A 23858-nucleotide genomic window follows, 5' to 3' on the forward strand; every position below is an offset into this window, starting at 1 on the left:
AGCTGAAGCATCGCTGGGCAGATCTGGGGCCAGGGAGCAGGATTTGCTCAATCACCTTGGGATCGAGATCGGCAGAACTGTTGGTGAGTCTCCCATTGGCATACAATTGACTATTCACTGCTCTTGAATGACAGTAGCAGATGAATTGGAGTGCTGCATGCAATGCTTGTGGAAAGGTTGTATGCAACCAGTATGAAGAGTATCTGCGCCATCTCAGGCCTGGAGTTCACATGTCCAGCAATGATACCAATGTAGGTCAGATGTCTGATGGGTCCTGCACAACCATCACAAAGGCACACATTTCAGAGCCCATAGCGTCACCTGTGCCCCAGCATAGTATCATGTATGAAACGCCAAGGCATTGCCAGCCTACCATATTTTCCATGGATTGTGTCACCAAAGTGCAGCAATGCATGCATAGTGCAACTTTGTCAACATTTCATGCACATTACCCTGCTCCAGCAATTATGTAAGCAAAGGGGGTTTACCCACCTTAGGGGGCAAGGTATACGGGGCTTTTGGTACCATTAGACAACTTTGCCACATCAGTCATAGAGTAATCAATGCATGATCATAGCAGACTTTCAATTGAGTCGCATTTCTATCTCAAAACTCTTCTGGCTGCCTTGCAGGACAAGATTGAGTACCTGAGTTATAAGTCTTGAAAAGCGCCAGGGTAGTGTCATGTTTTTATTACACAACTCCCCCTTATACCATGTTGTGCCATTTTGTGTAGATGGCCCAAACATGGCGCTGTCAGGGGTGTACCTAGAGGCACACATCATGTGAGGCAGCTCTAGGGGCTGGAATTATGAGAGGGTAGCACCACCTGTGCATCATTGTGTGATGCATTAGCAGCACAAAATTAATCTTAAACACATTATTTGTAAATTAGAGTTGATATGTGTTGGAAAATGATGCAAAGGCAGCTCTCACTTTTCATTACTCAAGTCCCAGGTGCTGCACCACTGTTGTCCTATTGGCCCCTTTGTGTCATTGGACAAGGCTATGTAAGGGAGATTGAACATGAATTGGGAAGAGACTACTGGCAGTTCCATGTTCTAGTTCATGTTCTGTCATAGACTGCCTCTACCAGCCCCTTACCACACACATGTGCAGAGTCTGTTCCACTGGTCTACAGCTCCTCACTGACAGTAAGAGGCAACACTGCATATCTCCATCTCTGCCACATCACTCACCAACCTGCAGCTCCAGATGCATCCTCTGACCACAGTGCAAGTGTGTCTGTGTTGAACGCTATGTCAATGCCCATGTACTTCTCCCTCAATGGATTGACAATAGTGTACAATGGCAACAATGGTGGGCCAACCAGTATTTGTAATATATACATGTTGCAATGCAGACAATTTGCAGGTAGACAAGGCAACTGCACATGAGTCCACAGCCATTGCCATTCCTTAAGGGTGTCTTTCTTGTGATGGCACACATTTAACTCTGTTCATTGCAGGGTGTGTAATGCAAATCCCCAACACCTTGCAAAACCTACACATTCCTAGAGTATTAGCGTCTCTGTGAGCTATGATGATGACATAGTTGTTACCTACATCTGTTGCAGGCAGAAATGCCATGGGTGTGACAATGGTCCTGCCACTGCTACCACCGTAGCATGGCCCTCATATGGAAAAGACATGATCAAACAGTCCCATTTGGCAATGGAGGTGCCGTGCCCACAGACAGCTGCATGACAATGCCACATATGAATTTTGCAGGGTGTAGCACTACAGAAGTCTCTGGCCCCGTGCTAGTGTACAGAGGTGTGTTTCTAACTCACCTGAGTGTCTGTGTCAGTGTGTGATCGTAGTGGTGTGTCTGTTGCACCGATTTACACTAGAATGACTAGCTCATTCCTCTCAACTAGTTCACACTGAAATTTATTGTCCATTCTCAGTGACTATGATTTGACACTAAGCATGGTTTACCATTCATGTCTTACAGGTAGACCAGCCCCGTACACAATTGGTGAACCGGCACGTTTTGAAGACCCAGATGTATCCAGTAAGTATGATAATGTGTGTCCTGTGAAGTAATCCAGGGTTTGGTGTGAGTGAGTCATGTGTGTTGAATTCAATGCCAGATGTGATAAGCTGTCCAATGATCAGATATCAAAGTAGGCTGGATGGTGACATTATGGCCCATTTTAAAGATCCCCAAGCACCACCAGAGGGTCACGACTTGTGAGGCTCGTGCTGCACAATGACCAGAATCGTGTACATAAGGTGGTGACAAGCTACAGGTAGGGCCATATGTGATTAAGAATGACAGAGTGCAATGCTGTGAGTAAATTGGCAGTTGCACACTCCATCATTCTCACAACACAGGGATGCACCAAATTGAACCTAATTTAGTGCAGTCCTGTATTGTCATGAAGATGGAGGACTGTGCTGGCAATTGTCCCCCAGCATGTTGGCCCGTCCTTTGCACTCCTTGTATGTTTCACTTTTGTGGAATGTAATTGGCTTGCCTGGTCAAGGCCAAACATGTGCTGGCATGGAAGTGGGTGTGAAAGGCATAGTAGTGGCAGATCCGGTATTTATGGGTGTCTACACCTGGACACAAGAATGTAGATGTGATAGACCTATGGCTACTGGCTTCCTAGTTGGCAGCACTCCTAAACTATCATGACCAATGATGAGCGGTGTGCTTTTCAGAAGAGGGCAGTGAGGTACCACCACATCCTGCCAGTGGAGTCTGGGTTTAGACGCATGGCTCACCGCTTCCATGCAGAAAAGGTAACAGGGGAATGGTAGGCATTCCCACAAGGGGCCCCTTCACTGCCTAAGAAGGCTGAGCAGACTCCTAGCTCATCAGTATTGCAGGGGGGCACAGCTGGCACCACACCCACAACATCAACTGCAACTCTAACCACATCAGCGCAACAGCCCACACCACCAGCTTCCATTGTCACACAGTTGCTGCAGGATCTGCAGAGGGACATATCCCTCGTACTAAAACATTTGGACAGCTTGGAGGAAGAGGTAGCCGCTAATGCTAAGATGTTAAAATACATTTTATTTAAAACTAAAGAAGGCAAAACTTTGACTCTGCTGTGATCTGCCACCTCCAAGTTCTGGCCCCTCCCTTCTGATGTTCTAAAATATTTTACTGTGGGATTTAGGGAGTTAGTGTTAGGTTAGTGTAGGTATGTAGATTATATAAGATAAGTGTATTTGGGGGTGTTTTTTTTAAACTTATTATGTGTTAATTAGTGGGTGGGTGGGTGGGTGTTGGGTCATGTTGGAGTATCCAGGTGTTTTCTTTAATAAAAATGAAAACAAATATTCTAAAACATTTACAAATAAAAATATATTTGTTTAGGATTAGTTAGTATATGTGTAGTATTAATATATGTTGTCCTGTATGTGTCTTGTAACTAAACAGGGGTGGGGGGCCAATGTTTAGAGTGTGGTGTTAAATGTGTAAGTTAAGTTTAACATAGGGTAGATAGCGTTAGTTGTTGGATAAGTATAGTTAGAATAGGTTAGTTTAGGATAGGGTAGGTTTTATTTATTTTTTAGGGTAGTTGAAATTGTATTAAACATTTTTGCATACTACTACACATTTTGGGCCTGATTCTAACTTTGGAGGACGGTGTTAAACCGTCCCAAAAGTGGCGGATATACCACCTACCGTATTACGAGTTCCATAGGATATAATGGACTCGTAATACGGTAGGTGGTATATCCGCCACTTTTGGGACGGTTTAACACCGTCCTCCAAAGTTAGAATCAGGCCCTTTGTGTTATATGCTTGTGTCTCTGGGTCTTCACATGAGTGCACAGTGCAAATTGTGTGCTGGCCTAGGGATTCTGTCCTGCCTTCGAATACGTTTCTTGGCATGTGAAGACCTATTGACAACTGAGCTGTCACATTGGCAGCAATAACACACCTACTTGTCCATGCATTTGCCATCTAGTGTACCCACCACTCAAGATGACTATGTTTACTTTATATTTGACAGGTAGGTGTGGTACTTCAGCTGTCAGTGTTGGGGTCCTGTGTAGAAATGTCAGGAATTGTGGCACATCTGACAACAACCTAAATTGGAACTCTATCCTGGAAAACTGACAGGTGGAAATCACTAATGAGGTTAGGTACCTCTGTATCACACCAATGTGTTCTACTGGTACTCCTAGCTGTCGATATTGCCCTAGAACAGTTTTACAGCCATTCCTGCCAGATATAGTGAGTGAAGCATACATGTGTTCTTCATTTGTGACATACTCAGTGAATTGCTTGTAGGGGATGAGACCAGCATAAACATTTGTCATGTTAGGGACCTTGTGTGTATCTTCGTGCCCCACAGTCCTGCACTCTTGTACTGATATTCTGTGACCAATGACATGGATACACACATCACAATTACTAAACTTAGTAGATGGGTCACTGTTAGTCCTGACAGCCTTTGGGTGGTCACCCCTAATGTTTTGCCTGCCTTCCTCCACGTTTTGGACACTGTTTTGCTGGTTTTTAGACTCTGCACACTTTACCACTGCTAACCAGTGCTAAAGTGCATATGCTCTCTCCCTTTAAACATGGTAGCATTGGATCATACCAAATTGGACTATTTAATGTACTTATAAATCCCTAGTACTGTGCACTATATATGCCCAGGGCCTGTAGATTAAATACTACTAGTGGGCCTGCAGCACTGGTTGTGCCAGCCACTTAAGTAGCCCCATAACCTTGTCTCAGGCCTGCCATTGCAAGGCCTGTGTGTGCAGTTTCACTGCCAATTAGACTTGGCATTTAAAAGTACTTGCCAAGCCTAAAACTCCCCTTTTTCTACATATAAGACACCCCTAAGGTATGCCCTAGGTAACCCATAGGACAGGGTGCTGTGTAGGCAAAAGGCAGGACATGTACCTATGTAGTTTACATGTCCTGGTAGTGTAAAACTCCCAAATTCGTTTTTACACTGTTGTGAGGCCTGCTCCTTTTATAGGCTAACATTGGTGCTGTCCTCATATATTGTTTGAGTGGTAGCTGCTGATCTGAAAGGAGTAGGAAGGTCATATTTAATATGGCCAGAATGGTGATATAAAATCATGCTGACTGGTGAAGTTGGATTTAATATTACTATTTTAGAAATGTCACTTTTAGAAAGTGAGCATTTCTCTGCACTTAAATCTTTCTGTGTCTTACAATCCACGTCTGGCTGGGTTTAGTTGACAGCTCCTTGTGCATTCACTCAGACACACCCCAAACACAGGATACTCAGCCTCACTTGCATATATCTCCATTTTGAATCGGTCTTCCTGGGCTAGGAGGATAGAGGGCCTGCTCTCATAGAAAGGACTGCCACACACCCTACTGGGACCCTGGCAGGCAGGATTGAACTTAAAAGTGGCCTGGTGCACTTCTAAGCCACTCTTTGAAGTCTCCCCCACTTCAAAGGCACATTTGGATATACAAACAGGGCCTCTGCCACTTCCAAATCAGACACTTCCTGTAGAAGAAACATCTAACCAGAACCTGCATCCTGCCAAGAAGAACTGCCTGGCCGCCCAAAGGACTCACCTGACTGCTTTCTGTGAAGGACTGCTGCCTTGCTGTTGCCCTGCTGCCTTGCTGCTCCATGGCTGTGGTGAAGAAGTGTTCTCGAAGGGCTTGGATATAGCTAGCCTCCTGTTCCCTGAAATCTCAGGACCAAAAATATTTCTCTCTTGCGACTGGACCCCTTGTGTGATAAGGGGTGACCTACCGGTTTACCACCCCTTATCATCCTCAATCCAATGGGCTTGTTGAGAGAGATTCAACAAGACCCTGAAGGGCATGATTAATGGCCTGACTGAAGCCATGAGGCATAAGTGGGACATCCTCTTACCATGCCCATTGTTTGCTTACAGAGAGGTGCCCCAGAAAGGGGTGGGGTTCAGCCCCTTTGAACTTCTCTATGGTCACCCTGTCAGGGGACCTCTAAGCACTGTTAAAGAGGGCTGGGAGAAAGCTCCCAAGACACCTCCCCAGGATGTGGTCAGCTACATGTTGGCCCTCCTCAACCAAACCCAACGCTTCTGGAAGCAGGCCAAGAGTAACCTCGAGGCCAGTCAAGAGGTGATGAAGGAGTGGTGTGACCAGAAGACCACTCTGGTTGAGTTCTTACGTGGAGACAAGGTTTGGGTGATGGAGCCAGTAGAGCCCAGGGCTCTCCAGGACCGCTGGACTGGCTCCTTTGAGATCAAGGAGCGTAAAGGGGAGGCCACTTACCTAGTGGACCTCAAGACCCCATAGGCACCCCCTAAGGGTCCTCCATCACAACAGGCTCAAACCTCACTTTGAGAGGACTGAGATCAGTATGCTCCTGGTCACAGATGAGGGCATGGAAGAGGAGAGTGAACCTCTCCCCGACCTCCTCTCTACCAAAGAAGGTGATTGGTCAGTGGAGGGTGTCATTCTCTCTGACTCCCTGACTCTAAAGCAGAGTGGAGACTGCTATGAGCTGTTAGAGCAGTTCTCCTCCCTGTTCTCCCTTACTCCTGGACTGACCCACCTATGTGTTCATGACATTGACACGAGTGACAGTCCCCCTGTGAAGAACAAAACGTACGGGTTATCGGATAAGGTGAAGGCCAGCATCAAGTAGGAGGTCTCCAAGATGTTGACTTTAGGGGTTATTGAGAAATCCAGTAGTCCCTGGGCCAGCCCTGTGGTGATGGTTCCTAAGGCCACTGCCCCCGGTGCGGAGCCAGAACTCAGGTTCTGTGTGGACTACCGGGGTCTCAACTGAGTCACATGGACTGATGCTCACCCCATCCCCCGAGCTGATGAGCTCATTGACAGACTAGGCGCTGCCAAGTTCCTGAGCACGTTTGATCTTACTTCAGAGTACTGGCAGATCACCCTGACTGAGGGGACCAAAGAGAGATCAGCATTTTCTACACCTGATGGCTATTACCAGTTCCGGGTGAGGCCATTTGGTTTGAAAAATGCACCCGCTACCTTCCAACAGTTGGTTAACAGGGTCCTAGCTGGCAAGGATGCCTACTGTGCAGCTACCTGGATGACATCGCTGTCTACAGTTCCAGCTGGGAGGAACAGCTGCTCTCCCTCAAGGAGGTGCTTCAGGCTCTGCAACAGGCAGGCCTGACCACCAAGGCTAGTAATTGCCAGATTGGGCAGGGTTCCGTGGTGTACCTTGGGACACCTTGTAGGTGGTGGCAAGGTGCAGCCATTCCAGACCACTATCAAGGCCTGGAAACCACCTAGAACACAGACTGAAGTGAGAGCATGTTTAGGCCTCACTGGATACTACTGCAGATTCGTCAAGGGCTATGGTACCATTGTGTCACCCTTGACAGAACTCCCTTCCAAGAAACAACCTAGGTTGGTGAATTGGACAGGGGCTTGTCAGAAAGCCTTTGATTCTCTGAAGGAAGCCATGTGCACGGCCCCCGTGCTCAAGGCCCCTGACTACTCCCAGGAATTTATTGTGCAGACAGACGCTTCAGAGCATGGCATAGGGGCTGTTCTAGCACAGCTAGATGAGGAGGGCTGAGGCCAACCAGTAGCCTTTACTAACAGAAGGCTATTACCACAGGAACAGAGGTGGAGTGCTATTGAGAGAGAAGCATTTGCTGTGGTATGGGCACTGAAGAAGTTAAGACCCTACCTGTTTTGGACTCACTTCCGGGTTCAGACAGACCACAGGCCCCTCAGATGGATCAGGCAGATGAGGGGTGAGAATCCAAAACTTTTGAGGTGGTCAATTTCCCTACATGGGATGGAATTTACGGTGGAGCATTGCCAGGGGATTGACCACGCCAACACTGATGGTCTCTCCAGATACTTCTGCCTTAGCGATGAGAGCTCCCAGGAGGTTGGGTAGCTCTCCCCACTTTCAGCTGGGGGGCACACATGTTAGATCTGACAGCCTTAGGGTGGTCACCTTTCACTTTTTGCCTGCCTCCCTCCACGTTTTGGACACCGTTTTTGCTGGTTTTTAGACTCTGCGCACTTTATCACTGCTAACTAGTGCTAAAGTGCATATGCTCTCTCCCTCTAAACATGGTAACATTGGATCATACCCAATTGGACTATTTAATTTACTTATAAGTCCCTAGTACTGTGCACTATATGTGTCCAGGGCCTGTAGATTAAATGCTACTAGTGGGCCTGCAGCACTGGTTGTGCCACCCACTTAAGTAGCCTCTTAACCTTGTCTCAGGCCTGCCATTGCAAGGCCTGTGTGTGCAGTTTCACTGCCAATTCGACTTGGCATTTAAAAGTACTTGCCAAGCCTAAACCTCCCTTTTGTCTACATACTGTATAAGACACCCCTAAGGTATGTCCTAGGGCAGTGGTTGCCAACCTTTTGACTCCTGAGGACCCCCAATGAATCAGTACTGGAAGCCAGGGACCCCCTGCAATTTGTACAATTTAATTTTCAAACATTAAAACAGTAATTCACAAAACAATATAACAAGTACACACCAAATAAATACTCAAATTACTAAAGATAAAATTATTTTATATTGAAAAAATATGCAAAAATCAAAACATTTTATTGGGAAGGTTGGCGCTGCATATCGGCAACTACCTTTTTAATGTTTGGTTTTATTTAGGAACGGTGAATCCTCAGGTCAGATTCTATCATTCTGGAGCGATTTCTGTTTTTATTTTTTAGGTATGCAGGATCTAAGAAAGCTTTTTCACATAAATAAAAGAGGGGGAAAGGAAGTAAACCATAAGGGCCTCTCATCTCTCCCTAGCCTCTCTGTCACATGTACTTAATTTGTTTTATTGCATCTCTCATACCACTGTAGGGTGTCAGGGCACTTAACAGGGGAATACAAGGTGTAGGATTCACATGTCATCCACACTGGTAGGCATTTCCTAAGAGTGCTTGTTCCGGAGAAGCACAAACTTAGGATTCAGAACACAGCACAGTGATTAGCGATGACATTAGCACAGTGCTTAATTTGTAAATAAAAGTGTGCCGGTGCCCAAAGCTATCCTCTTAAACATGCGGCTGCTGCAATAAAATGTGGGAACACGGAATACTGAGGCAGCATAATCCTGAAGCCATCTCGGGCCTCTTCAATCCATATAAAGTCACTCCCTGCCACTTCAGCTCATTCTAGCAGCTTTCTATTTTCTCCCTCTGTGACGCTTTTTCGTTTTTACCCTTCCTCCGTCTTTCCCATATGTGTCTTTTGCTCGCAGCAAATGCTTGAGGCAGAAGAATAAGCTTCGGCCCTCAAAAAAAAGTGCCGGAAACAACAAGCACAAATTAAGTACTGCATTAGCAATAAGCATGTATTTCTACACAAGCAAACCTTTTTTAGCAGCATAAGGAATATGAAAGACTAGGAAAAAAACAACTTTCTAATTTGTGCCATGCGGTTTGCAAGCAGCTCTTTAATGGCAGTTCACAGCTCACTGTGCTAGATTAGGATTCTGAACTGCACAGTAACAAAATATTCTCTGTGACAAAAGAAGTAACCCACTGTGCATGCACATAAAATACTGTTCTTGGCATAATACACATTCTTTGCAGCAGGCATGTTAACCATCTGCGCTACTTTTGAGTCAAAACTGCCACTACACAAAACTCCTCTCTCTCGCCAGCAGACACATTAATCACTTGAGTTAGCTTGATGGTTTTATTTTTGCAGTACAAGGAGCTTTGCAGTGCATTTAAAACTGCTCAACAAAGGAAGTAATAAATATGAAAACATGCACGCACCAGCTGGAGAAGTGCCTTCCTCCCAGCCCAGGCCTGCGGACCCCCTGGGAATGTGTCACGGACCCTGGGGGTCCGCGGACCACAGGTTGGGAACAACTGCCTTAGGTAACCCATAGGGCAGGGTGCTGTGTAGGCAAGAGGCAGGACATGTACCTATGTAGTTTACATGTCCTGGTAGTGTACAACTCCCAAATTCATTTCTACACTGCTGTGAGGCCTGCTCCCTTCATAGACTAGCTTTGGGGCTGTCCTCATATATTGTTTGAGTGGTAGCTGCTGATCTGAAAGGAGTAGGAAGGTCATATTTAGTATGGCCAGAATGGTGATATAAAATCTTGCTGACTGGTGAAGTTGAATTTAATATTTCTATTTTAGAAATGTCACTTTTAGAAAGTGAGCATTTCTCTGCACTTAAATCTTTCTGTGCCTTACAATCCACGTCTGGCTGGGTTTAGTTGACAACTCCTTGTGCATTCACTCAGACACACCCCAAACACAGGATACTCAGCCTCACTTGCATACATCTGCATTTTGAATGGGTCTCCCTGGGCTGGGAGGGTGGAGGGCCTGCGCTCCCACACAGGACTGCCACACCCCCTACTGGGACCCTGGCAGACAGGATTGAACTGAAAGGGGACCTGGTGCACTTCTAAGCCACTCTTTGAAGTCACCCCGACTTCAAAGGCACATTTGGGTATATAAACAGGGCCTTTGCCTCTTCCAACGCAGACACTTCCTGGAGAAACTTGTAACCTGAACCTGAATCCTGCCAAGAAGAACTGCCTGGCTGCCCAAAGGACTCACCTGTGTGCTTTCTGTGAAAGACTGTTGCCTTGCTGTTGCCCTGCTGCCTTGCTGCTCCCTGGCTGTGGTGTAGAAGTGCTCTTCAAGGGCTTGGATAGAGCTTGCCTCCTGTTCCCTGAAGTCTCAGGACAAAAAGACTTATCTTTTGCAACTGGACTCCTTGTGCAGCAAGAATTAGACACACAGCTTGCTAAAACCGATGCACAGCCTGCCCCGTGGTGAGAAATTCCCTGCACGCCGAACCGGAACGACGCAGCCCGACTTCGCAAGGAGAAGATCGATGCAGCGCCTGCTGTGCGGAAGAAACTTCCACGCAACACCCACCGGAATGATGCAGCGCTAGTGACTTCGCTCCGCAAGCCAGGATTCCACGCACAGACCCCGGAGCATCTGAAAACCCCGCAACCTGAGGAGGATCCATGACCGAGAGCCAGAAATTGACGCAAAGCCGTCCCTGCGTGGAAACTAAATGACGCATCACCATGTGCGGCCCTAGAAATCGACGCACACCCCCATCGTTGCCACGCTTCTCCTCCTCTGCGGCCCATTGCGGAGATTTTTTTACACAAACCAGGTACTTTTGTGCTTAAAAGAGACTTTGTTTGCTTTAAAGAGACTTAAGACACATTGGCCCTCATTCTGACCTTGGCGGGCGGCGGAGGCCGCCCGCCAAAGTCCCGCCGTCAGGTTACCGTTCCGCGGTCGAAAGACCGCGGCGGTAATTCTGACTTTCCCGCTGGGCTGGCGGGCGGTCGCCTTCAGACCGCCAGCCAGCCCAGCGGGAAAGAGGCTTCCACGATGAAGCCGGCTCGGAATCGAGCCGGCGGAGTGGAAGCTGTGCGACGGGTGCAGTTGCACCCGTCGCGTATTTCACTGTCTGCGCAGCAGACAGTGAAATACATGTAGGGGCCCTCTTACGGGGGCCCCTGCAATGCCCATGCCAGTGGCATGGGCACTGCAGGGGCCCCCAGGGGCCCCGCGACCCCCCCTACCGCCATCCGGATCTCGGCGGTCCGACCGCCGGGATCTGGATGGCGGTAGGGGGGGTCGGAATCCCCGCGGCGGTGCAGCAAGCTGCGCCGCCGCAGATGATTCAATGGGGCCGCGGTACACTGGCGGGACCCCGCCAGTGGTGCCGGTCCGACCGCGGCTTTACCGCCGCGGTCGGAATCCCCATTGGAGCACCGCCGGCCTGTCGGCGGTGCTCCCGCGGTCCTCCGCCCTGGCGGTCAAAGACCGCCAGGGTCAGAATGACCACCATTATATCACTTTTCAGTGATATCTCTACATTTACTTATTGCATCTTTGGTCATTTTGACCTGCAAATATCCAGATAAATATTATCTATTTTTCTAAACACTGTGTGGTGTATTTCTGTGGTGCTATTATGTGCTATTGTATGATTTATTGCACAAATACTTTACACATTGCCTTCTAAGTTAAGCCTGACTGCTCAGTGCCAAGCTACCAGAGGGTGGGCACAGGATAATGTGGATTGTGTGTGACTAGAGTGAGGGTCCTTGCTTGGAAAGGAGGTAACCTGACTGCCAACCAAAGACTCAATTTCTAGCAGTCACAATACACAAAGACATGCTGTTTGTGTAGGAGGTGTGTATTTACAAGTGTTGTAGTGCGATATTTACAATGTCCAGGTCAGTGACCCCATTTGTGAAATCCATTCAACTGTGACACAACACAAGGCCAGGGTTGAGGGAAATGTCATGGGACATGCTTGGGTGAAGTGTTGTTAAGTGCGGAGGAACAAAAATTGCAAATTGTTAAGTGAGAGACAATGACAGTCCATAGCAGACATGTCAACAGTGTGTGGTTGAGGAGTGCACATATCCAACTGTGCTAACACTGGCATGATCTCAAGCACAGGACAAAGGAGAACCCAGCCATTGTGGCATGGGCTGGTGCTACCGGGAACTCTTATGAGTGAAGCTGATCTGTTCCACATCTTCATCCTCCAATGTGTATGGTGTCTCCTCTGCCCTTCATGGTAGTGGTGGAGAGGTAGAGGCGGGTCACACACACTTCAGTGGTTGAAGATATGAAATCCCAATTCCCAGCAGCTGCCATTTGTGGAAAAACATACAGCATTACTGCAGCAAGTAGGAGCTGCTGTTTTTTTCAGGATAGCAGCAACATACCAGTGGTAGACAGCCATGTCTGCCCTGAGGAAGGCCACTTCCCGGTGCATGGAGTCCAGCTTGTTCTCAATCATGCTGCTGCTGGTTTGGGAGGGCAGTTGTTGTGGCCTCTCCCTCATGGCTGCAGCTATGTCCCTCAGACACTGCTGGACTGCATGCATTGGGGAGTGTTTGCCTCATTTGGCTGCAGTATGTTCATTGGCCATAACAAGGCACGTGCGCATTCCCTCTAGTCCGGCTGCCACAGTCTCCATCCCCACCCACACCTGTTTGTCCAGCTCCCGCTGGACTCCTACCACTGTCCTCTGAAAGCTGGTACCTGGGTCCTCGGAGTCCTCAGCTGTGTCAGTGCTAGCGGGTTGTACTATTGCGGTGTTGAGTGGGGCATCTGGGATGGCTGCTACATCATTTGTCCTCCGTGCAACTCGGGTGGTGTCTGGAGGAATACCAGAACTTTTAGGAGAGTCTCTTGGCTGATGGTTGTCAGCTGGTCATCCAGGTCACCGGGGTACTCTTGGGCAGGCAGATCAGCAGGAGAGCCATCATCCTCTGCAAAGAGATGGGGTAAAATCAATCTTTCAATGTTGTGGAGGTTGATATCTCATGTCACTGACTTGCTGTCGGAGGCTTATTGTCATCTTACTTCCCAAACATTGTTCCTGTACATCATGGTTGCAGTCTATCCGCCCTTTGCCCCACCTGGGTGTCACATGAGGGGAAGCTCAGGTGGTGCAATTGGCTGCGTCATATCTACTAAGTGTGATGTAAATCCTTTTGGTGGCTTGACACCATCTTGTTCTTGAGGACTCTTCCTATGCCCCTATTTGCATGGTAGGGCCTTTCAATGGGTGTTGCAGTGGTCAAGCCACAGCAACACACATTGCAATATGCCGCTGACCCAGTCTTACATGTTACACAGCCACCCGGGCAGTACTGATACCTTACACCACCCCAGGGATGGCATTGCCAGGACACTATGCTGCTGTTTCCTTTGATTGCTCCTCATGTTGATGTCTGTGTATCTGTGCTACATTGCACAGCACACATGGACCTAGGAGATTTCCATTTCAGTTTCTGCCTCTGCTGGAAGGTGCTCCTTCCTACACAACCATGGTCTCCCCCTCAATGCAGCCATCCTTGCACTATGATGCAAGAGATGCAGCACTGTGGCAGTGCAGCTAACTTGACACCAACACAGGGGTGGACCCAGGGAGGGCCAGCATGGGTATCATTTGTTGCTGTGTACATAATTTTCTACATGACAGTGCCTGATGGTAAAATAATTAATGGACATAGCTAGTTAACTAAAGTTGAACTTAGGTCAAGGCCTCAAGCTAGTTTGATGGTGATTTTGCAGGTAGTCATTCTGGTGCATACCTGGAGCCTCATTACAAGTCCGGCAGTCTTATGACCACCTGACTAACATTGTCTATATGACCACCCCCAACAGCGCAGGTGGTAGTGGCACATGTTGTCCATGGGGAATGGGCCAATGGCCTGGTACTGGCAGCTTGCCAGCAGCTTACAGACTGGCAATGCCATCTGTCTTGTGACACCAGACCAGTATTACGATCAGTGTACCCTCCAGGTATGTTCTCGCTTTTCCACCAGCCTTTGCATGGTGGTGACACCCCCATGCAATAGGTGCTGGTGATGGGTTGTGGTGTGCCCCAGGGTGCCCCTGCTCAGCCCACGCACCTGGCATGGCCAGAGCAGGGGCCTTTGCTCTTTCCACTGCCTGATTTGCCTGATTTGCAGGCCTAAGAGCAGCATGTCCTGTCACACCCAATGCACCCCACGACTGGCATTGACTCTATTTGATCCATCAAAAATGGTGTGGTAACTGCCCCACAGAGCTACCATGAGCAGACAGATTTCCCTCAACCATCCCAACCTGTAACTCATACTGCCAACCGCAAAGGGTACACTGCACTGGCAGTCCTACCAACACCAGACTTGCCCATACACCATCCCCCACGCATCAATGTGAAATTGTACATCATTATGTTCATAGTCATGTGATGTATTTGTGTGGGTATTTCCATATTCCTATGTGTCTCACATGGCTGTGTCAGAGTAGTTGTGAGCTCAGCCATCTGTAGTCCATATTTTCTTTAGTGGCACAGTTCTGATCTGCGTCAAAATGTGTGCCCCACACTACACCAGTTTAGTTACACTGGGTAGTGGCATGTTTCCTGTAATACAGGACCACTCTGCTATTCCCCCAGCACCTGCCCAGATTACGTTTCCCTACACCCAGAGGGGCATCCTTTACTGCATGATGGAGTGGTGGCTGCCTTAAGTGGATATGTTGTTAGTGTGTGGGGTAATGGTGCTACCGGCACATGTCTGGGTACTGTGGGGAAAGGTTGCAATGAATTGTGTGCTGTAAGATGCAGCACACATGTGTTTTGGCAATGAGACAAGGCAGTTGCAAGGTGTTACTGCAAGGGACACCAACATGACGTTACCCCAGGAGCGATATTGACTGACTTCCTTGTCTCTGATGTCTTGGTCATGCTGGTAGGGTTTGTTTGACTATATGCAAGGGATGATGTGATGAAACAACCAGAGACACAGTCATTAGACATGCCTTCCACCCTATGTGCTGCATATGTACATGTAGGTATTTAGCCCTGGTGATTGACATATGTCCAGGTTGTGTATCTGTTGTGTCAGAGTAGTTGTGGGTATGGCACTACCAGGGTGTGTGTACATGTGTTGGTTACGTTTGAATGGTGCAATTTGATTCATGTGCAATGTGTCCCTCTGTGCTCCTTTGACATGCATTGAGTGTGCCTCATGTTCCTCCCCCTTCTTGCAGTTGACAATTTTGCATTATTTTCCCCTCTGCAACTTACCCTGCATTTGTGGTGTTTCATGGTAGTCTGCGCTGTCCTGTCCTCCGATTCCAGTGACCAAGTCCTCTGGGATGACCGCTGCAACCACCTCCTCCATCTCGTCCAGGTCCTCTTGTGGTGTTGGACTTCCACCACCATTTTGCAGTGCTGCCTTCCTGTTCCTTGACATTTTCTACTTTGTCCTTCACTTGCAAGCATGCAGCATTTCTTGCACTCAGTTACTGTTCTACTCACCTCTGTCACTGCCACACTGTTGATCTTGTCAACTATCTGCTGCCAGATTGCCTCTCTCCTGCCAATTGGCAGTTTGGAGGTGATGAAGAGTTGATGATGGTGTTCTGTTACCTCTCTCACAAGTATTTCATGCTCCTTCACACTAAAACAACACTTTTTTTCTCCCTCCCCTGTGACTTGTGTGTGTCCTCCTGGCTGGTTCCTGGTTGAATGGGGTCACCCTGGGGTCTCTCCTGGCTTTCTGGGTCCATTTTACCTCTCCTTTGCATTGTTTTCTCCATTAGTATCTGAAGTTGACGCTAATGCGATTAAAAATGTTGCATATCCGTTTTGCAACAAATTTACGTGCCGTAAAACAGGCTATAGTCATTTTTGCGGCGTTAACGTCATTTTGCCATATGACAAGGCGCAATGGGTAACGTCAACAATTTTGACTCTAACCAGTTTTTAGCGCCGTCTTGTGACATGGTATTAATTTGATACCCAGACAATGCGAAAAAAATTGCACTAGCCAGCGCTAAGCTTTTAGACGCAAAACTGCATTTGCGCAGTTTTCCATCAGAAAGTATAAATCTGGGCCGTAGTGCCTCACCTGTAGTCAGAGAGGTCGCATTTATCCCAGAGAACACACCTATTTGCAGCTGAGGAAAGAGAGTAGACATTTTAATTTAGGAATCCAGTGACTTTATGCAACCAGGAACAAGGCATACCACTAAATAATGCGTTCTGCTGAAGGGCAATCCAGGTACAGCTGCTGGTTTGTGGTCTATTTGTTTTACATCTCTGCTTATCAACTGCTACTCTTCACGTCTTTTAGGGTTGGGTCCTGTTCGGTAGATTTAGTAAAAACTGTTGTTTATTATCTACGTTTTGACAATAGGTAGATGTAATTGACAAAATATTTCTTCCAGCCGAGGAGTATCAGTGGCAGAGTTGTACATGGCTCTGGCAAAGAAACAGCAGTTGTGATGCTGGCCAGAAATGAAGTACATTGGCTGAGCTACCAGTGATATTTTGTATTGAAATGCTTAACTCAATGTAATATCACAGTCAACGTTAGGCTCAGATCAGACAATGGATGAATAAAAGGTAAAAGAACCTGTTAGAAATGGGGTCTTTGGTTGACAGTCAGGTTACCCTCTGTTCAAGCAAGGACCCTCACTCTAGTCAGGGTAAAAGAGAATCACCCTCAGCTAGCCCCTGCTTACCCCCTTGGTAGCTTGGCAGAGCAGTAGGCTTAACTTCAGAGTGCTAGGTGTAAAGTATTTGTATCAACACACACAGTAACTTAATGAAAACACTACAAAATGACACAACACCAGTTTAGAAAAATAGGAAATATTTATCTAAACAAAACAAGACCAAAACGACAAAAATCCACCATACACAAGTCAAGTTATCAATTAAAAATCAAAAAGAGTCTTTAAGTAGTTTTAAAAACACACAAGCGCTGCTAGGGTGAAAATGTACCTGGTGTGCGTCAAAAATAACCCCGCATGGGCGGGTGTGCGTCAAAAATAACTCTGCATGGCGCTACTTGAGTCAAAAATCCAGCTGCACGATGATCCGAAAATCCCGCAGCGCAGGTTGTGATCTCCCAGCCTCAGTCAGCGATGCTGCACGTTGTTTCTCCTGCTCCCTGCGTCGATTTTTCCGTTGCGTTTCCTGCGAGCGTCGTTTCTCAGCTGCGGAGCCGGCAGCGCGTCATTTTTTCAGCCGCAGATCGGATTTGCGTCAATCTTTTCCCCGCACGGCGCTCTGTGCATGGATTTTCTTGTCTTTAGGCTGCCAGCTTCTCCTTTCAAGGTCCCAGGAACTGGATGGGCACCACAGGGCAGAGTAGGAGTCTCTCCAGAGACTCCAGGTGCTGGCAGACAGAAGTCTTTGCTGTCCCTGAGACTTTAAACAACAGGAGGCAAGCTCGAGATCAAGCCCTTGGAGATTTCTTCTCAAGATGGAAGGCACACAAAGTCCAGTCTTTGCCCTCTTACTCTGGCAGAAGCAGCAACTGCAGGATAGCTCCATAAAGCACAGTCACAGGCAGGGCAGCTCTTCTTCCTCAGCTATTCAGCTCTTCTCCAGGCAGAGGTTCCTCTTGGTTCCAGAAGTGTTTCTAAAGTCCGTAGATTTGGGTGCCCTTCTTATACCCATTTTAGTCTTTGAAGTCACCTTTCTTCAAAGGGGACTCACACCTACTTGTGAAATCCTGCCTTGCCCAGGCAAGGCCTCAGACACACACCAGGGGGTTGGAGTCTGCATTATCAGAGGCAGGAACAGTCCTTTCAGATGAGAGTGACCACTCCACCCCTCCCTCCTAGCATAGATGGCTAATTAGGAAATGCAGGCTACACCCCAGCTCCCTTTGTGTCACTGTCTAGTGTGAGGTGAAAAACAACCCAACTGTCAAACTGACCCAGACAGGAAATCCACAAACAAGGCAGAGTCACAGAATGGTTTAAGCAAGAAAATGCCCACTTTCTAAAAGTGTCATTTTCAAACACACAATCTCAAAACCAACTTTACTAAAAGATGTATTTTTAAATTGTGAGTTCAAGGACCCCAAACTCCATATGTCCATCTACTCTCTAGGGGAATCTACACTTTAATCATATTTAAAGGTAGCCCCCATATTATCCTATGAGAGAGACAGGCCTTGCAACAGTGAAAAACGAAATTGGCAGTATTTCACTGTCAGGACATATAAACCACATTACTATGGGGGTCATTCTGACCCTGGCGGTCGGTATTAAAGCGGCGGCCAACCCGCCAACAGGCAGGCGGTAAAAAAAATGGAATTCTGACCCTGGCGGGAACCGCCAACACAGCCCGCCACTTTAACACTCCGACCGCCACGGCGGGGCACACAAACAGCACGGCGATCACCGCCAACAGATAGGCGGCAGACAATGTACCGCCCACCCTATCACGACCCACCAATCTGCCACCTTTTCCGGGGCGGGAGCCCCGCCGATAAAAACACGGCGGAAACAGACCACGAATGGGAAAACGCTCACCTTCATACACTCCACGAGCAATCTGGACAGCATGGAATCCGAATTAAACATCCTACCAGCGATTGTCTACCTGCTCCTCTACCAGAAGCACAAACGCCGCCGCAGGAGACAACGGTGAGTACTGCACCTACGACACAGGGGAGGGGGGAGGAGAAAAGGTAACGGGCACACACATACGCGACACACCCACCCCCCCCCAAATCCCCACACACTAAAGCAGAGCAACAAGTCAGATTTACACCCCCCAAACCCCACGGAATAATTCAAAGACAAAATAAAATGATCATTAAAATAGAAGTATATTAAAGCATATTTGAACTTAAGTGAAATATGAGATATTTTTAATAAATAAATCACAACATGAACAATGTATACATAGTCCAAAAGTCCGGCACATATTGGGTACATGCCATTGTTTGTGGGCCAATGTGCATTAACACATGGGCAAAGCCCACACACGAGACCCGATTCCAGTGGAGAGAACACTGCTGGGGCATCAGATAATAAAACCACAGGCACCTCAGGGGGAAGGGAAGGAGGGGCACCTCAGCCACATGAGTCCACGACGCCAGATCCACGAGGGGCCTCCATGCCCACTGTACCATCCTGGGGAGTGCAAAGCCACAGTCTCTCAAGTCTCTACAGTGGGTGGGTTGCCCACTGTACCATCCTGGGGAGTGCAAAGCCACAGTCTCTCAAGTCTCTACAGTGGGTGGGTTGCCCACTGTACCATCCTGGGGAGTGCAAAGCCACAGTCCATCTGGTGGATTACAGACTCCACTGGTTATGGAGGAGGCATGGTGCCCAGAGTGCTTCGTGAAGCCCTGCCCGACACAGGTCCGGCCCTGCCAATGGGCCAGCGGTGCTTGAGATGAAGGGCCCAGCGGAGCGGTGCTTGAGAGGAAGGGCCCAGCGGAGCGGTGCTTGACTTGAAGGGCCCAGCGGAGCGGACAGAGACGGCGGGGCCCAGCGGAGCGGTGCTTGACAGGAAGGGCCCAGCGGAGCAGTGCTTGACAGGAAGGGCCTAGCGGAGCGGTGCTTGAGATGAAGGGCCCAGCGGAGCGGTGCTTGAGATGAAGGGCCCAGCGGAGCGGTGCTTGAGATGAAGGGCCCAGCGGAGCGGTGCTAGAGATGAAGGACCCAGCGGAGCGGTGCTTGAGAGGAAGGGCCCAGCGGAGCGGTGCTTGAGATGAAGGGCCCAGCGGAGCGGTGCTTGAGATGAAGGGCCCAGCGGAGCGGTGCTTGAGATGAAGGGCCCAGCGGAGCGGTGCTTGACTTGAAGGGCCCAGCGGAGCGGTGCTTGAGAGGAAGGGCCCAGCGGAGCAGTGCTTGACAGGAAGGGCCCAGCGGAGCGGTGCTTGACTTGAAGGGCCCAGCGGAGCGGTGCAGAGATGACGGGGCCCAGCGGAGCGGTGCTTGAGAGGAAGGGCCCAGCGGAGCGGTGCTTGACTTGAAGGGCCCAGCGGAGCGGTGCAGAGACGGCGGGGCCCAGCGGAGCGGTGCTTAAGAGGAAGGGTCCAGCGGAGCGGTGCTTGAGATGAAGGGCCCAGCGGAGCGGTGCTTGAGATGAAGGGCCCAGCGGAGCGGTGCTTGAGATGAAGGGCCCAGCAGAGCGGTGCTTGACAGGAAGGGCCCAGCGGAGCGGTGCTTGAGATGAAGGGCCCAGCGGAGCGGTGCTTGAGATGAAGGGCCCAGCGGAGCGGTGCTTGAGATGAAGGGCCCAGCGGAGGGGTGCTTGACAGGAAGGGCCCAGCGGAGCGGTGCTTGAGATGAAGGGCCCAGCGGAGCGGTGCTTGACTTGAAGGGCCCAGCGGAGCGGTGCTTGAGAGGAAGGGCCCAGCGGAGCGGTGCTTGACAGGAAGGGCCCAGCGGAGCGGTGCTTGACTTGAAGGGCCCAGCGGAGTGGTGCAGAGACGGCGGGGCCCAGCGGAGTGGTGCTTGAGAGGAAGGGCCCAGCGGAGCGGTGCTTGACTTGAAGGGCCCAGCGTAGCGGTGCAGAGACGGCGGGGCCCATCGGAGCGGTGCTTGAGAGGAAGGGCCCAGCGGAGCGGTGCTTGAGATGAAGGGCCCAGCGGAGCGGTGCTTGAGATGAAGGGCCCAGCGGAGCGGTGCTTGAGATGAAGGGCCCAGCGGAGCGGTGCTTGAGATGAAGGGCCCAGCGGAGGGGATGCTTGAGATGAAGGGCCCAGCGGAACGGTGCTTGACAGGAAGGGCCCAGCGGAGGGGATGCTTGAGATGAAGGGCCCAGCAGAGCGGTGCTTGAGATGAAGGGCCCAGCGGAGCGGTGCTTGAGATGAAGGGCCCAGCGGAGCAGTGCTTGAGATGAAGGGCCCAGCGGAGCGGTGCTTGAGATGAAGGGCCCAGCGGAGCGGTGCTTGAGAGGAAGGGCCCAGCGGAGCGGTGCTTGAGATGAAGGGCCCAGCGGAGCGGTGCTTGAGATGAAGGGCCCAGCGGAGCGGTGCTTGAGATGAAGGGCCCAGCGGAGCGGTGCTTGACTTGAAGGGCCCAGCGGAGTGGTGCAGAGACGGCAGGGCCCAGCGGAGCGGTGCTTGAGATGAAAGGCCCAGCGGAGCCGTGCTTGACAGGAAGGGCCCAGCGGAGCGGTGCTTGAGATGAAGGGCCCAGCGGAGAGGTGCTTGACTTGAAGGGCCCAGCGGAGTGGTGCAGAGACGGCGGGGCCCAGCGGAGCGGTGCTTGAGATGAAGGGCCTAGCGGAGTGGTGCTTGACAGGAAGGGCCCAGCAGAGCGGTGCCTGACTGGAAGGGCCCAGCGGAGCAGTGCTTCTCACGGCGGGGCCCTGTTCAGCGGTGCTTCTCACGGCGGGGCCCTGTTCAGCGGTGCTTCTCTTGGCGGGGCCCTGTTCAGCGGTGCTTGTCTTGTGTTCCTAGTGAACCAGATCTGGGCAATCATTCCCGCTCAGTCGCCATCCGACCTATCGCTTGCGGGGCCCTCCTGTGCAGGACTCCTGGGCCCCTGGGTGTCCTCCGTCACACCCCAAATGGGGCTGGTGGGGCCCTCCTGGGCAGCTCACCTGCTGCCGGACTTGTCCGCCCTGCTGCCCTTGCCCCCCTTGGCGGAATCTCTGGGGCCCTTGCCTCCCTTTGTGGATGGGCCAGGTGACGGTGCAAGGGTGGTGTCCTTGGGGGCAGCCGTCTCAGGCCTGTCGCGCCGGCCCTTCCATTTTTTGGTTTTTTTCCCAGGGGGTGGGCTGGCTGTCCCCTTGCTGCTGGCCGATGTTCCTGCCCTAGGAGCTGGTGGACTCCAATAGCCCGGAACGATGGTCCTAGTAGGTGCAGGGCTTGTGGTGGCTGAGGTGCTGTTTGGACTCTTACGAGATGGAGGGGATGGGTCAGGTGATGCAAAGAGGTTAATTTTGGAGAGGAACAACTTTTTAGGAGCAATGGGAAGGGTAGGTGCAGTGGGTATGGGAGTGGAGGGAGAGGATGTGGTTGTAGGAGAGTCAAGTGTGCTGTCTTTGGGTGCAGGTGCTTGTGACGGAGGCTGTCGTGAGGTGGATGGCTGTTGGGTGGGTGACTGCCTGCGTTTGTGTGGTTTGGAAGAGGGGGTGACAGACACAGTGGGAGAAGACACAGGGGACGTGTAAATGGCAGTGGGGGTGGTGACTGAACGTGTGCGGACTGTTCTTGTGGGTGTGGTGGTGATGGACGTACTGGCTGATGGTGGTGTGCATGCAGGTGTGAGTGGAGACGTCACAGGGAGGGAGGAGGGAGACGAGGAGGAGGGGGACACAGAGGAGGCAGTGGCTGTTGGCATGTCTGCATGTGGATGTTGCTTGGGTGAATGCTTGTGTGATCTGTGGTGCTTATGTCTGGATGAGCTGCAGGTGTGTCTGGGATAGGCAGAGGAACAGGGGAGTGGGACTGGGTTGAGGAAGTTGGAGGGGGGAGGCTAGACACAGGGACAATTGCTGCCGTCAGTGCTGAGGCCAGAGCGTTGAACGATCGCTGATGGGCAGCCTGACCCGAATGAATGCCCTCCAGGTATGCATTGCTCCGATGCACCTCCCTTTCTACCCCCTGGATGGCATTCAAAAGGGTAGACTGCCCAACAATGAGCGTCTGGAGGAGGTCAATGATCTCCGCACTGAGGGCAGCAGGGGTAACTGGGGCAGGACCTGAGGTGCCAGGGGCGAAGGAGATGCCCGGCTTTCTGTCCGAGCGGGCACGGGGCGAACGCTGAGGGGCTGCTGGGAGGGCGGGGCTGGTGCGCTGGGTGGCGGCTGTACCTGTCGTTGCGGTGGGCACGGGTGGTGCCGCCACCACAAGGGAGCTCCCTTCCGGAGACGTGTCAGTGTCGCTGACGTCTCCAGGGGTCCCCGTTGTGGAGCCCCCCTCGCCCTCCGTCTCACTGGTGTACTCTGAGTCGGTTGCATGGCCCTCCGGGGCCATGTGAGATGCAGCTCCCTCGTGCGCCGATGCCACTTCTCCTCCGCCTGATGATGCTAATGCACACATGAGCAGGAAAACCAAAAAAAGGGGGGGGAGAAGAAAGAAAGACATGTTGAGTGCATGCAGTGGCGGCACCGTTGGCGGAGAGGACAGACACAGAAGCCCCCTGCACTACGCCGCGCACTCAGGGTACACTACTCAATTATTGTGACTTGGCCTACAAGTCAATGGATGACAAATGCACACATAGGTGAGGCCCAACCATGGATATCTGTACTTAGCACCCTACAGAGGTGGGGGGCGGGGGCACATGGCCATGCCTAACGGAGGGGCCTAGCCTACATAAAGCGCCCTGGCCTAGAGATAGCCACAGCCCTCCTCCCCCACCCAGACACCTCCACTGTGCGCTAATATAGCAGAATGTGCTGATACTCACCCCCTTGTGTCTGCTGTGATGTCCTCATGCGCCCATCCAAATCGGGGTAGGCCACCGCCAGGATCCGGGATATCAGGGGGGTCAATTGCCGTGTGGCACCCCTCCTAGGTTGGGAGGCCATCCCCAGCAGAGCCTCCGCGGTCTTTGTGCTCCCGCGGCGGATGTCCTCCCACCTCTTGCGGCAGTGGGTGCCCCGTCTGTTGTGGACCCCCAGGGCCCGGACGTCCTGGGCGATGGCACG

At 50.6% G+C, this 23858-nt stretch overlaps 1 long non-coding RNA gene across 1 annotated transcript in view; it reads right to left on the minus strand.

The window, feature by feature from the left end:
• The window catches only part of LOC138304060 (uncharacterized), a 775383-nt gene that overhangs the window by 470246 nt on the left and 281279 nt on the right, over positions 1-23858 (minus strand). The window lies entirely within an intron of this gene.

Source organism: Pleurodeles waltl, chromosome 7, assembly GCF_031143425.1.
Source record: "Pleurodeles waltl isolate 20211129_DDA chromosome 7, aPleWal1.hap1.20221129, whole genome shotgun sequence".
NCBI classification, from domain to species: domain Eukaryota; kingdom Metazoa; phylum Chordata; class Amphibia; order Caudata; family Salamandridae; genus Pleurodeles; species Pleurodeles waltl.